This window comes from Otolemur garnettii, unplaced genomic scaffold (genome assembly GCF_000181295.1).
Source record: "Otolemur garnettii isolate 467f Iridium unplaced genomic scaffold, OtoGar3 scaffold00013, whole genome shotgun sequence".
Classification (NCBI taxonomy): Eukaryota; Metazoa; Chordata; class Mammalia; order Primates; family Galagidae; genus Otolemur; species Otolemur garnettii.
This window is the reverse complement of record NW_003852408.1, coordinates 22,665,248-22,680,884: the sequence shown is the minus strand read 5'-3', so window position 1 is coordinate 22,680,884 and position 15,637 is coordinate 22,665,248. Positions and strand designations below refer to the sequence as shown.

Sequence of the window (15,637 nt, the reverse complement as noted above, 5' to 3'; positions counted from 1 at the left end):
TGTGTTGCATGTTTTTGTGTGATGACAGCTCTGATGGTCATTCCAGAAAAAGAGTTCCAAAATTGCTTTGAAAGGTGGACTAGGTGCTGGTGTTTGTGCATAGCTTCCCAAGGGGAGGACTTTGAAAGTGACTGTATGTTACTCAGCAATGAGGTATGGAGCACTTTTTCTAGATGAATTTATGAAATGAATTGTCAGACCCCTTATTTCTTTATGCCCCTCCCTTCCTCTCTTCCTCCCCTCCTTCCTTTCCCCCCTCCCTCTCTCCCTTACTCCATACTTTCTTTCTTTCTTCCTTCCCTGTTTATTGAGCTGCCTTCCTTGCAGCTGGACTTGGAGTAGATAAATGAGAAGATTAAGGTCCTCTGTCTGCCCTTCCACAGGGCGCTGCAGTCAGAAAATAAGTCATCTTTGACTAGAATTATGCCCTGGCTTCATGTGGCCCAGCCTCAGAGCAGTGTTGCATTTAAGGAAATGCATCACGATGTCCATCTCTTAAAGAACATAAAGGGTGTCTCTTCCATAACCTTCTGCAATTCCTCCTGAAACCCCTCCTCTTCCTCATCGCCATTCACTTTCTCCAAACGACCCAGAGGCTGCTTCTCTTTCAAGCTCCTTCCATCTAACTCTCCTCCTGCACTCTTGGGAGTCCAGGCATGACATTCAGTGCTTCCACTCCTCTCTCTGTTTTCTATACTCTGTAGTTCTGTTTCTTTTTCATTTTTCCCATGTCCTATATCACCAAAGTCTGAACCAGAGGAGAACCTCAGGATTCTCCTTGCACAGTGAGGAATGCAGAAACTGCACCAAGACAAGATGTTCAGAATTGCTGCCTCTTTGAATGGGTAACTAGGAGCATCTTCATCAAGCCTAATATAGAACCTCGTCCTGGATTAAGCATAAATCAGTGTCAGGAAAGAAATAGCAGGTGTAGAGGTGGCTCTCTGAGAGCGACAGTTGAGGAACCCTTCTACCTGGCAGCTTACAAAGAGCTGTACCTCAAAAAGAGATTCAGGACCTGGGCTGTTATTTCTCTGGCCAGAGGAGCTCTTGACAGCTCATAATAATATGAATCAGTAAACACACTGCTCAAACAGGTCTTTGGTCTTAGGGGAAAGAACAGTGAATTGCTTGTGAGTCTTGCTTATTAGGCTTTGAGGCTTTTGTTCGTTCCTGTCTTGGCAGTAACCTGAAGTGCTCATAAACTCTCCTGTGGTAGTGGAGAACTCTGGGTCTTTAGACAACCGTCCCTAGGTGCACTGTGATTTACACCTTAATTGGATCCCACTTGCTAGATAAATGCAGTAATAGAAAGTTAAAAAGGGTAAATAAATTCTTGGTATCTGATTCCTGTGATACCCCCTACAGTTTCATGATCACGGGGAGTTTTGTATTTATTCCAAACTACTAATTTACAGTCATGACTTCAGATTGTAAATCTCAGATTTGCTTATGCCATTTTTCTTTCATTTCTTCCCACTTTCTTGTTTAAACAATGCATATCTTTTCAAAGGAAAGATTACTAGTAACCCTAAAATATAAAATAGGTAAAAACCAAGTGAATATGACTCTGTGGTTTACCCATCACTGTTTAAAGAACCTTGAAAGGTAGGAAGCACACCCTGAAACCCGTGTTCTCTTCATTCATATGTCTGTCTGTAATATTTTTATGATCTGAATTTCATTTTTTACCTTTATTTTTTGTACAATTCTTAAATTTATACAAGTGATGAGAAAGAAAAAAACAATTTCTCATTTTAGTTATAGTAGATATGATATGTGGTCGAAAAACCTGGGGTCCAAATCCCAGCTCTGATGCATACTGGTTTTGTGACTTTGGAGATTCTCTTAATGGCGCTGGATGAGGCTCTATTTGAATGTTCACCTGTTCAGCTTCCTGGCTAGAGAGACTCTGGCCACAGTCTGTGACATGAGTGTTGGAGGTAGGTTGGTCTGCTGAGGCCGGTCAGCTGCTGCTCTAGGCTGGTCTGCTGCAGCTGCTCCTGTGCCTTTTTGGAGAAGGTGATCATGTCTGTGCCCTGGGAGAAAGAGGCAGGACTCTCTCAGGCACAGGCAAAAATAAATTGTAAGCTAGGAACCCTTGGAATAGGGTTTATCCAAGGTTTATTGGACAAACCTTATCCCATAAGGTTTATCTGATTTGGTGGCAGAATGAGGATAGTGAGAGCTTGAGAGGGAGAGGAATTCTGGAGCACTCGTGGGACTTTAAGAGGATAGGAAAATAGAGAAAAGAGGATTTTCAAATCCTGCAAGGCTTCTTTATTGGGCGTCTATTAATCTACTTCCAAAGACATAGTTTGGAATTACATTTTCATTACTTGTACCCTTGGAAAGGTGATTCTTTAGATGTTAAAGTGTCTAAGATTGGGCTAAGAAGAAACTTAAGTTGTCTGTTTTATAGATGAGTGAATGAGCATATATAGGGGGGCGGGTACCCCCTAAATCTTCATTTGGGTCCCCTTGTGTTGTGCATAACCACCGTTCTGTCCCATGTGCTCCTTTTAACTAAAGTCCCAGAACTTCCTTTTTAACTTTAGCTCTTGTCCAGTTTCTTGAGGAAATTCTAATTTTTTTCCTCAGGAAAAAAGGAAGGAAGGAAAAAAGATAAAGGAAAAAGGAAGGTAGTAAATATTGATCAAAAAAGTGTAATAAATTGTAACAATAAGGTGCTTATATAGGAGAAGGAGTTTTCCCCCTTTACTTTTAGGCAGTATTTTTTTTCTTTCTTTTCCAGTACCATTCTCTCATCACAGAGTGGAAAAAAATTTCTCCAAGATCGCATTTGCTTGGGCGAGGTAAAGACAAATTGAAACAAGAAAAAAATTGAATTTTTCCTGGCACAAAAAAAGAAAAAAGGCCTCTCCCTTTCCTTTTTTAAGAGAGTTTACTTTAGAACATTTTTAATTGTACATTCATTCTCTGCCCCTTTGATATGCATGGAAATTTTTTTAAAAAGATAAATAAGTGCCAGCTTTATAGACTAGAAATGTCTTTCTCAAGGACCTGGGAGCCATCTCTTTGAAACGTGAAGATAAGGGGAGTTTAACTTAGGCCACAGGCTCAGACTCTAACTACCTACACATGATAGAGATATGAGAAGTTTTATTTTCCTTTGGATAAAGACAATTAGTGAACACAAATGGCTACCCCAATTAGCAGGTCAATTTAAGAGAAACTACATGTAAGTGGGGTTGTCAAGTCCTCTTACTTGAAGACTAGTTACTGTTTGTCTTGTGGACATGTATGTTACATACTGTATTCGCCTGACTGTATGAAAAGGTTAGACTTTTTTTGGTTGTTTCTGCAACCTCTTTGGCAGATGGCCTGCCAGTGAGACATCACACGCTGGTTTAATGCTTATTCAGTACAAAACTGTTTTCTTTCTCTTCTACTTCTGCGCAGAGGTTTTTCTGGATTAGCAGGAGATTTTCTTTGTAATTATGTCTTCCCGACACTGTGTTTTGTGCCAGTCTGTTCTCACCTTATTGCTTACTCATGCACATGTGAGTGAGCGCACAGGCTTTAGAACACTGAGCAAACACTGCGCAGAGAAGCAGCAATGGGCTAGAGAAAGGATTCACGTGCGGCAGGGTGAAGGCAGGCAGAACTGAGGGGGATAAACAGCGTGAATGCAATGTGCTGTGTTCCAAATCACATTTGAAAATGTGAAACAGGTTCACTCTTTGGGCTATTGTTTTTTTTAAAAACCCACAAATACCTTGTTTGCATGAAAGTGGCAAGATATAGAGAACAAAACAAAAGCAAAAGCAGAATTCAATTGCACAGAAACCTCCCAACCGTATTTCCTGAGCTTGGTGATTCCATAGTTCAGAACTGCAGACAGATAACTCTCTGGCCTTTCCTGGGGACCAGCTACTCCTAGGACTTCAGAGCTTTTTGCTGTACCAAATTGGAAAGAAATGATTCTATGAGGGTGCCTTAATGCTTTATTACTCAGAGAATTCCATGTGCTCCTCCACGTTCATTCTCACCCATGGGATGGGGTGGAAGTAATCTAGGGCAGTAAAGGGTGTAAGGGCTGCCTTCTTGCTCTCCCTCTTGTTCAGATGGCTGAAGTTGAAGGATTTTCACCTACAGAGTTGTAAGAAAAGAGGTACGTGGTGAATAACCACTTGAAATGAGATTGTGAGTGGACAAGAAATCTAAGTTTGGTGTATATGTATTACACTGCTGAGATTTGTGGCTTACTTGTTACTGCAGTGCAGCACAGCCTATTCTGACTAATCCAGGCAGGAATTTCTGACATTTCACAAAAGCTTAGTGATTTATTTATTACATAATTTTAAAGGAAACAGAATTACCCTAATATGGCAGTGGATTAGAGACTCACATAAACTGTCTACTTCATGGAGACCCAATGCTAAAATAACCTAAATATCCGATGGCCGCCCAAATAGCACAAACTACCTTAGGATTTCTGAAAAGTTTCTAAGTCTTTGCCCTCCACACAGACATGTTAGCTCCCTAAATATTAAGTCTACAGGCAAAGCCTGTATATAATTTTTCTTTCCATCATTCCCGAGGCACCTTTCCTCTTCCTATACACCACGAGTCGGCGTGTAGGAACTCGGATGACCACCCAGGTCCCGTCTGTCACATGTAGCACAGTGCTTCTAATCATGCTTTGGTCTGTGTTCACCTGTAAGTGTGAGAAGACACACAAATGGGAAGAGAACCTGCCATCGTTTCCACTCCAGCTCTGTAATCTCTCAATTATTTCAAATAAACTGAAATGTACACATCCTCCTTTTTTTGTTTTTTCAGTTATGGTTTTTATCATTACCATCATTTTCACTCTAGTCAATATTTGGTCAAAGGCAACATAGAAAAAGAGGAACTAGAAATCCATTTGGGTGGCTGAATGTCATCTGAACGAGGCCTGGGTGGAAAATGACAGAGTGGACTTTCAGTAAGGCATCAGCAGTGAGGAGTCTGGCAGCTGGTTCAAAGTCTGCGCATGACTGTTCAGTTGGGAAACATGCAGTTTCAAAGCCTTTCCCTGGCAGGCCTCCATGGGGAAACCGTCCCTCCTCATTCCAGAGCAGGTGCAGAAGGAATGTATCACAGTCTCCGAAGGGAGTTGCAGTGAGGACTCAGGCCCTCTGGCCAGGCGTGTTCTTTGCCTATTTACATTTCTAGCCCTAGTGCTTCATTCCTATGTCTCTTTATCTGAAGCTGTGGGCAGAGGTCTTCTTCAGGGGTCTCTGCTGAGACCTCCTTATGGGGGAAGGAGGGATACATCTCGAAGGCAATTTTGCACACTCTGATTCATACTCTGTACTTTTTCCTTTCCAGCCCTGTTCTCTCACCCAACCCTCTGACCTCAGCTCCTATAGTGCAGGAGCTTTTTTGTTCAGGGCTCCCTGAGCACTAAGAAGACTGTGCTTCTGGGCCAATTCACCTGACCCCCCTCTGGGTGTGTCATTCACAGTAGGGGGAGAAATTGAAACAGGAGCTGGTGACTTCTCCACTTTTAAACTCTTTTGTAAACCATTGCAGGAAGTGATTTAAGCCTCAGTGCCTTCATTTAGGTGTTATTGCTTTAATCAGTTGCTCCATCACCTGCAGCTCAGCTCGCTCTCTCAGCCCAGCTCTGCTGAACTCCTAACAACACTCCTGAGTTTCACAGACCCTGAACAAAGACTTGCTTACAATTAGGAAACATCAGTTGAATTTATACCAAAGGAAAGTGAAGACATTAAGCTACACTTTAGCCATTTAGGTGAAGAGAAAATGTAATAGTGAAATTTAAACAAAAAAATTTAAAATTTTACCCACCCCCCCAAATCTTTAAACTTCGAAGAAAAGTATTTGATAAGATTGAGAAAAAAAGCTCTTCACTAGTATGTGCTCTGTACGTGTAATAATACATTACAGGTGTGTATGTGACTAATACCAGTAATTCCTAAGATACAATATCTTTGTGATTTACCTGTTTGGATTATAGATAAGCTGCTACTAAAATGATACAAAAGCAATTCCAGAAGAGAAAAGATGCTCTTTGATAACAACTTGATACCCTCCTGTTCCCTCCACAATTTAAGAGACCAGTTAGCCCTTCTAGTGAGGGATAAGTGAATCCACTAGTCTTTATAAACTTGACTCTTGACTTCAAGAGTTTGGGGGAAACCACACTAACACCACTGAAGCAAATAAAAGGTACCTGGATTGGCTTCTGATATTAGAGATTAACTAATGGGTTAGAGATAAAGGGTCAGTGAGGATCCTAGGAGAGGATCTCGCAAAGGAGAGAAGTATCCCTCATCTTTGTTTTCACTTCCTCATTTCCCAACTAGAAATTTTAAATAATTGAGGCTTTAGATGCAAATAGGATACTGACCCAGGGACTGTCAAAAGGAAGGCCCCTCACCTCTGACTTTGGTCTCCACTGCTCCTTCTGGTCTTCCTTCTCCTTCCAAACTTTTATTCCCAAAGTCAAATGAAGGAGACAGCGATCTCCATCGAGGTGTCAGGACAGATCACCTGTGTATATATGCTTCCCTTTATGCTGAATGTGGTCTCTAAGGGAAGGAGCTTGTGGGCCATTGGTCAACTCTATTCTACCCATGACAAATCCTTCTAAACCTGTGGACCTAGAGCAAGAATAGGACCCCTTCATTTCCAGTAGAATTTGAATAATCTCACTGCACATCGTTCTTGCTTGTAATACTGTGTTGTTGGGAGAGCGAACGGTAGCATCATGCTTGAGTTGGCAATAGCAAAGATCAGCTAATTTTCAGCTCTTGTGCTTCATCTTTGATTGCTACTATTTACTGGTTACCAATACATAACCAATATGGGACCGAGAACCCACTGTGAAAAAGAACATTTTCCCTTAGTTATTCTGCACATAGACCAGCTTAGTTCCACTGTTTTTAATTGTTTATTTTTGAAAATCAGTCTACTGAGTTGTTACTGCAGACTTTGCCTAATTTGTGATAATATACTATAAACAATTTTTAAAATGACTTTACTATTTATATTCTTGTGTGTTTTTTTCCAAAGAGAAACAGCATAACAACATTTAAAGACAGAATAAAATATATATATATATATATTTCAAACTGTATATATGTCTTTAAAAAAATAGCCAGACTTTTCTTTTTTCTAAATTTGAAATGACTGACATATTTTACATAAACAAACCCAAGAATCTAATTATATCCATCTTCAGGAAGAGAAGTGCATGCACCTTGATCATGTCAGTAGTCCTGTGCTCACACACTCCCCTCATAGATTCCCATAATACCTGGACCATCAGGCCTAGGGATGGTAGAATCCTCCTGCTATTGCTGGTCCCTGCTACTGCTGGCTCCTAACTCTTAAGGGAGGAGGGATTTCTAGTCTGAGGCAAGTTGTTAATCAGTCTTAGTTTTCGGTGAGCGTGGTCCGTGTTGCATGTCTGCACTGCACATTGCTGCCTGTCACATTTCTAAGTAGTACCTGATGCCTCAGGAAAGGATGCCCATTTATCTGTGATGCATCTTTCATTTGTTGCGGCAGAATTGTCAAAAGGAATCAGTTTCCTTGTTTTGGAGGCTAGGGTATCTTTCCCCCTCTGTCCTCGTGGAAATTCTCTTTTCCATTTCTGTGATTTATGGTTGAGGAGGTAGGAGTATTTAAGTGTGCACATTATCTACTCTGAGCCCTGCTTTATGCTTGAGGTTGATCCTGCAAATGATGTCACTTGGGCTTCTGGTTGGATTCAGTTAATAGGAAGCAGGACATTGGAAGGTGGAAAAAAGAGAATTTGGAATAATTTTCACTCCCTCCCCAGTTTGGCCAGGGTTTGGGCATTGGCTAGCTTTCCTCCAACTGCAGTTAGTCTCTTTACAAAGTTATAGTTCTTCTTAGATTCCAGGAATACCTGGACCATCAGGCCTGGGTGGTAGAAGCCTTCCGCTATTGCTGGTCCCCGAGAGCTTTGCTTTTCCTTGTTTCCCCAACCTCGTTCATACCTCCATGAATACCACCTTTATTTAGTTTGGTTTGGCTCTTTGTGTACACATGATTTCCTTCCAGGACCGTGACTGAGGAGGGAACAGGGGTGGCCTTTTCTGTGTAATTTTAACAAAGAATAATCGTCTGAAGCATTTGTACTGCTATTTATTAGATACTATTAGATTTCCAAGTAAAGGAGGACTGATTTGCAGGAATGAATTCAGGCATTCCTGGATCCTTGGCAAAAGAACCATGCAAGTTCTGAGAAAATGTCACTCTTGACTTCCTGCATCTGTTGTCTGTGAACTTTGCACATTTCCTGATATATGCCAGATATGTGGTAAATAATTGTCAGATAAGTGAATGTTTGAATGAATGCACACAGTCTTACATTTGACATGCTCATATTACATGTGTAACTTCGAATTATTTATATTAAGCACAATAATTTCTTACGCTACTAAAGAAAAGCTACACGTATTTAACAGATACATAACAGTTCAAAATACCAATTTTAGATGGCATAATAGATCAGTCCTCTTCATTTTCTTTGCTAAGGGGAGAAATAGTTTCCACTCTCAGGAAAGGAAAAAAAAAAAACAGTTTTCTTTGATAGTTGCTTAATGTGGGATCTCAGAGTCCAAGTACACAATGGATGGACGGTGCTACTTCAGTTCTCACCATTTTCTGCCCTTGGCATGCCAGCAGTGCCCATTCAATGTCTACGGCAGGAGGGCATATTACTAGCTGCATCACTTTCTGTGTCTGTAAAGTGTGTTTGCACAAGGGACTTCTTGCCTTTGCATGAAGTGACTAGAAAAAGGGATGGCTGGTTAAACAGACCAGCTGTCGGTGTGAGGGGTGGGGGAGTATTTCTGCACATCGCTCCTCCAGCTATATAAAGCTCGGACTAGCCAGACCTTGGCTGACCTGGGGACACCAGCAGGCAAACCTGATGCATAGAAGAGATCCTGGTGTAGCACCTACCCACTGCAAAATTCCTCACCCGCTCCTAATGCCTGGAATTCCATTTTGATAGCAGCGATTCTCAGAGTGTGGTGCCCGCACTGGTGGCATCTGCATTACCTTGGAAACTTATTAGAAATACAAAATTGGGGGACACCACAGCAAGATATTATATGGAGAAAGATGATTGTTGTAGGAACTACAGAAAAATCCACTCCTTTGTGTGCCTTAGGTGATGGGCTGCTGTGTCTTCAATTCTGGGGAAGGAGGACAGAACTAAGTAGCTACTTGGGAGGCTGAGGCAAGAGGATCTCTCGAGCCCAAGAGTCTGAGGTTGCTGTGAGCTATGAAGCTATAGTACTCTACTAAGAGTGATAAAGTGAGACTCTGTCTCAAAATAAATAAATAAAATGAGTAGTGTTGAAAACCTTCAGGTTTGAGCTTTTGAAGAAATCATTCTCCCTGTGTGCCTTTCTCAAGTGATATAGAGTCTCAGGAAAAAAAAAAAAAAACAACTCATCATATACATATTATTGACAATTATATGTAATAATCATTATTGTAATCAGAGTTGATTGATAGCACTCTGAGACCCACTGAGTGCTGCTTCTGAGTCTTGAATGTGTATAAGAATCACCTGGGGACCTAGTGACAATGCAGATTCTGATTCAGTAATTCTAGGTTGGGACCCAAGTTGACACCAATAATGCTAATTCTACCCCTCCTCCCCCACTGTAAGTAGCAAGGATATGGAGAAAAAGAATTACACCACATTCCTTTCCCAGCAGAAAAGGATAGAGTATAAATCTCATTAGTTCCTACAACTAGCAAGAAGCTATTATCTCTGATCCTCACAGTTTCTCTGGCAAAAGAACTTTGCAGTGACTATGACAGCTTCACTGATACCACATGAGCAGCAAGCTCAGGGTAATTTGTACAGGATTCTGCATGGCAACCTAAGAATAAATGGACATGTCTGCCCTGCTTTAGATTCAAAACCAGAAATCACTCGTGATTAATGGTGGAATAATTAAGCTTCTGTCATAAATTGCAGAAGCTTAAGTTCTCAAGCTGGCTTTTATCCTGCAGGGCTCTTGCAGAAGCGATCTGCTAGTCAAAACAGTAGGATAGCAATTAAAGGGGCCATTTATTACAGGCCGTGTATACTAGAAAGCAGCAAGAGAATGATACTTTCCAAATGTCTGGGAAATTAGGTCAGCACTTTCATATTTAATTCAACAGGGGCTGCTAGACCAGAAGTCATGACTGCCAATTAAGATCTAATGGTGATGCTTACTAGCCATTGAAAATTACAGGTAGAAAACTTCTAAAAATTCAGTGGGTAACACTGTTCTTGTATCCTGATTAAAAACTACAAATTTGCCTTTTAGTACCTGTAAAAGTAAATCATATTTTCTCTTTTGCAATTTTACGTAAGATCCCATTTCTAATGCAAAACAGGTAAAGATGGAGTTATACAAATAGGGTCCATTTTACTGTTTTATCTTTTACTTATGATTATAATATATATTTTGCCACGCGGATTAATAAATATTATTATTTTAAAGAGAGAGGCATTGTCTTAATGTCACATATTTTTATGTTATTTACTGGATTGAGATTCAGAGGAGGAAGCTTCCAACATTGTGTAGAGAATGTACCATACAACTCTTCTGAGAAGAGGAAAGAGCTCGGAATAGAAGTAGCAATTAGAGAACTAATCCCCTAGTTAGGAAAGCTACAGTCGTACTGATCTAGTAAGTGATTATTTCACTATAGCTCAACCTCAGTTTTTTTAAAAATCACTTTGTGCTCTGAACATGTTTGCATTCATGTTTTTATTCAGTTCTCAGCTGTAAATAGATCCGTCTAGGAAAGCTATGAATGAAGTGAGAACAGGGCACTTGTGATAGGCAGAGAACTTAGGGAGGCGAGATTTTAAAATAATCCCTAAGATTTCTGCTGGCAACAAGGAGGTTGAACATATAATTTACAAATTTCTAATATGTAAAAAATCCTCTCTCTATATAGAGACAACAAATTATTTAAGCCATCTGGGGATAATTTTAATGAAAATTAAAATGTATGTAGAACAGGATAAGGAAATTATCAAAAAAGAAATTAGTTTTAATGAGATAGAAGATATACTATACTATATTCGTGGACAGGAATAATGACTATCGTAATGATGCTAATTTCCCCTAATTGTTCTGTGGGATTAGTACGATTTAATCAAATCCCTGTGCATGTGTGAAAATCAGCAAGCTAATTTTCATACGTATTTGGAAGAGCAAAGGAACAATAATATACTTGAGAATTAAAAAAATAAGATGAAGAGATCTTGGGTTACTAAAAATTAAGTTCTACATAAGGTCATAATGATTAAAATAGTGTAGTATCAGCATGGATAGAAAGACTAAAGGAAAAAGACAAAGAACCTAGAAAGAGACTCACAGGTATGTACAGCTTTGATATATAAACAGAATGACCATTGCCATCCAGTGGGGGAAAGAGGAAATATTCAAGAAGTTGCTAGTACGATTGTTTATATAAGAATATCTACTTGAAAAATGTCCATACTATATACAAAAATCAATTCTATGTGTAATAAGACATGTGATAAAAATTAATATTTTAGAATAAAATATGAGATAATCTGTATCACTTAAGGTAGAAAAGTATTTTTTGAACCTAAAATAATTATAAAAGCACCAAAGAAAAGTCATAAACCACAAGAAGTTTGCAAAATATATGATGAAGTATAATCAAGAATATAGACCTATTCATAATTCCAAATAATTTTTAAGCTAAAGAAAAACAATATAATATAAAAACATAAATAAGAATTTCACAGATTTTTAACAAATGGCCAAGAAATATAAGAAAAGTTGCCAGTCCTCATTAACAGTCAGAAAATAAAAAACATGACTTTTTTTTTTTTTAACATATTAAGCTAACTGCAATTATGAAGTGACAATATCAAGGGATGGAGAAATGGTGACCCAATAAAAATGCTATATGGTTTTGATAGTAAAACTTTGCAGTGAGCATTAATCTTATGAGTTTTATTAACTTAAAAACTATACCATTATGGATTTAGAGAGCAGAGATTTATTTCTTATGAAGGTTTACAGCCCATAGGGTGGCCCTTCTAACAGGCTGGGAAGAAGAGCCTCCAGCCAAAGACCAGGGTCCAGTACTTTGAGGGAGAAAGGGGTAAGATGTAATTTTTTTCTTTCAGATTAATATGAGGGTACGTAAGATTAGGTTACTTTATTTGCATTTGTTAGGTAAAGTCCAAGTTATAGTTGTGCTACTCTCCCAGGAGGTGTGCCATATACCTTTACATTGTGCCTGTTTGGTGAGAGCACACCCACCAATCCTCTCTTCTCTCCTCCCTCTCCCGCTTCCTGCTCCCCTCTTCCTTCTTCCTCCACCCCCACTTGAGTTTAATCATGTTTTTCTCTTGCATAGACCTGTATTTGTTATCTACTGCATGCATATTAGTATTGAGTACAGTGGATACTTGCTTTCCCATGCTTGTGATACTTTATTAAGTAGAGTATTTTCTAACTCCATCCAGGTTAATTCAAAAGATGTATAATCTCTATCTTTTTATAGCTGAATAGTATTCCATGATATACATATTCTACAGTTAATCCATTCATGTGTTGATGGGCATTTGGGCTGATTACAAATCTTCGTGATTGTGAATTGAGGTGTGATAAATGTTCCAGTGCAAATGTCCTTCTTGTAAAATGATTTTGTTTTTCTTCTGGGTAGATGCCTAGTAATGGGATTGAGGAATCAAATGGAAGGTTTACTTTTAGTTCTTTGAGAATATTCATACTTCTTTCCAGAGAGACTGTATGAGTTTGCAATTCCACCAACAGAATAAAAATGTTCCCTTTCTTCACACCCTTGCCAGTGTCTGCAGCTTTGGGAATTTTAATATGGGCTATTCTCACTGGGGTTGGATGATATCTCAGGGTGGTTTTGATTTGCATTTCTCTGATGATTAGGGATGATGAGCATTTTTTTCATGTGTTTCTTGGCTATTGGATAAGACATGAATTTAAGCTGAATAGGTTGGCCAAATACACGTATTCAACAGGTTCCAAGCGAAACTATGAATATCCGTGAATGTGGCCCTGACCCATATGTATTGAACAAATATGCAGGTAACATACGATCCATGTTCACTTGGTAGGGAAGCTTAACACTTAAAAGCATTATAATCAGGCCTTATATACCAAAGGTTCTTTTCACAACACAAAGGCACTCAGTGCACAGCCTCCATAAAACCAGTCAGAACCAATAATGGTCAGTGGTCTTCTTATTAGGAGAAAGTTACTGAAATCGGTCTCTTTTTCCACTCAATGCTGAATTTATGGCTTGTGGAAGAGGGGATGGAGGTCAGCACCTGACACTGAAGCTTCAGTTGTTTTAATATCATTTACCTCAAGGCCAGTGCTTGTTTAGCTACTAGAGAAAAAGAAAAACCTTGTGGCAGTTAGAATATAGTTTATACTTTAAGTGGTGGGAGTACATGCCTTAACCCTTGATTGGCATGACCTTACGTCTTATTTATAATTTGTTATCTTATTGCCATGAAAAGTCTGTTCTGTCCATCTTATGATCTCTGTTTTAACATTAGTGCTGGTCAGTTGTGATTAAATCCTAAGGGGGCGGGGATAATGAGGTATGTCGGACCTCCTGTCCCGTCATTTTGTATTACAAATCTTTATACTTCTTGCATTTAGTGTTTTATTTAATTTTTAGTTTTCTGTATACAATTTCTAAAACACCATTGATATTTAAGAATATCAGTCATTTGAATTACTAAAGTAATAAATGCTTGTTGCATTATCCAAAAAACATAACATGTCAAAAAAAAGCTTCATAAACCCTTCTGCACAGCTCCATTGCTACTGTTTCCTTAGCATAGTCATACGTATCATCACATATTCATTTTACAGCACTCAAAATTTTTTATAGAAGTGGATTCATGCGACAAATTTTCTGAACTTAACATTCAACTTTAACAGTTCTCTCAGGATAATAATTATAACATTGCTTTACTCTTTTGTCTGACAATTTCTTGATTTTAGGACATTTAAATTCTTTAAAAGGGCTAAGCAATAATAATTCTTCAATCTTCCTTTTCTATTTCTATCACAGTATTTTTATGTCCACTTAAATTCCTCCAATTTAAAGAGCCACATTAAAACTTGTCTCCATTTCTCAACTTGAGGAAATATATACTAAAATAGAATAAAATTTTATTACACAAGAATATTCACTTCTGTGCTCAGTTGCCACCCTGGATGTTATGATTCTTTTTCACTTTTGCCAACATAACAGCCAATTTTTTTTTTAAAATTCCATTTATACAATTCCGAACTCTTTTGTGGGTTATCCCTGTTTCTTTTTGAATTTCCTTTTCATATCTTTTGCCCATTTCTTTTCTATTAGACGTTTGACTTTTGTTATTGATTTCTGAGATTTTTGGTTATTAATTTGTTATATTTTATTATGGTATTAAGCCATTTTATTTTACACATTTATTTGCTATGTATTTCCCTATAAAAACTACAGAGTCTTAGCACCAATAATTCCATCCATTCCTTTCCCCTTGCTTTAAAAGATAAAAGAATCAGCCCAGTTTCTAACAGCTCCAGGTCACGTACCTCGAATGATCTGATCCCCCTTAGAGTGACTACCTGCGAAAGCTCAAGAATGCCAAATTTACTGTTTGTTCTAGGCTAAGGATGGTCCCTGGACTAGAAAGGGTTTACAATAGTGAATTTTACCTTTGTCCCCTTGAATTGTCTACATATGTCCTATAACTTGGGACTGTCTTTCTTAAAGACTCAAAAGTCATTCCTTAAAATGCCATCACCAGGGAGGACAGGGTGGCTATCTCCCGGTCCCTACTCCCATAACTGCCAGCTCACAGGCACTCTGGCCTAATTAGCATTTATACTCACCAACTTGTTTGTTTATTTATTTTTTACCTCCCTGATGCTACTGAGATCCCAATTACCCCTCTTACTAGTCTCTCATTCTCACCTCTGTATGTATCTAATTTGAATTCAGTTCATGCTGGACTCCTGTTCTATTTCAGTAGTATATTACTGATTAAAATCTGTCCTTTCTGCTTTAGCTAGTGTTCAATTTTATCTTTGACACTACCATGTGACAGAATTAAGAGAAAATTGAATTGTCCAGAATCCTAAAACAACAACATGTATTGTCAAGCTCATTTAGAATATTTTTTTCCCCAAAAGAAAGGAGACTCTTTATTTAATCTAGGACTCACAAAGCAATGACAACATTGATCAGAAGATAAGTCTCAGGTCCAAAGTAAGTACTCTCTATAATTTAATGGTCACAATTATTTTTACCAGTTCATCTGCCACAGTTATTTTTCTTCATTATTTGGCAAATTATTTCTTTTGAAATTCAATTTTGCATTCTGAGCACCAAATTTTTTGATCAATGAATCCCTGGTATTCTTAGCATCTTTTTGCAAATCTATGTCATTCTATGGGGACCAAATGGGGTATCCATCAGCTCTCTGACCAGATGCTAAAAAGGAGGAAGTAGCCCCTAGCTTGATCTCAATTTCACATTGCAGGGAAAATGTATTAAGGCAGCTGCCAATACAACAACTCTTCTAATTTTA

At 38.6% G+C, this 15,637-nt stretch overlaps 1 pseudogene; it reads right to left on the bottom strand.

Moving 5' to 3' along the window:
* Positions 1–479: 479 nt before the first annotated feature.
* LOC100952903 overlaps positions 480–15,637 on the bottom strand; it is a 42,457-nt pseudogene continuing 27,299 nt past the window's right edge.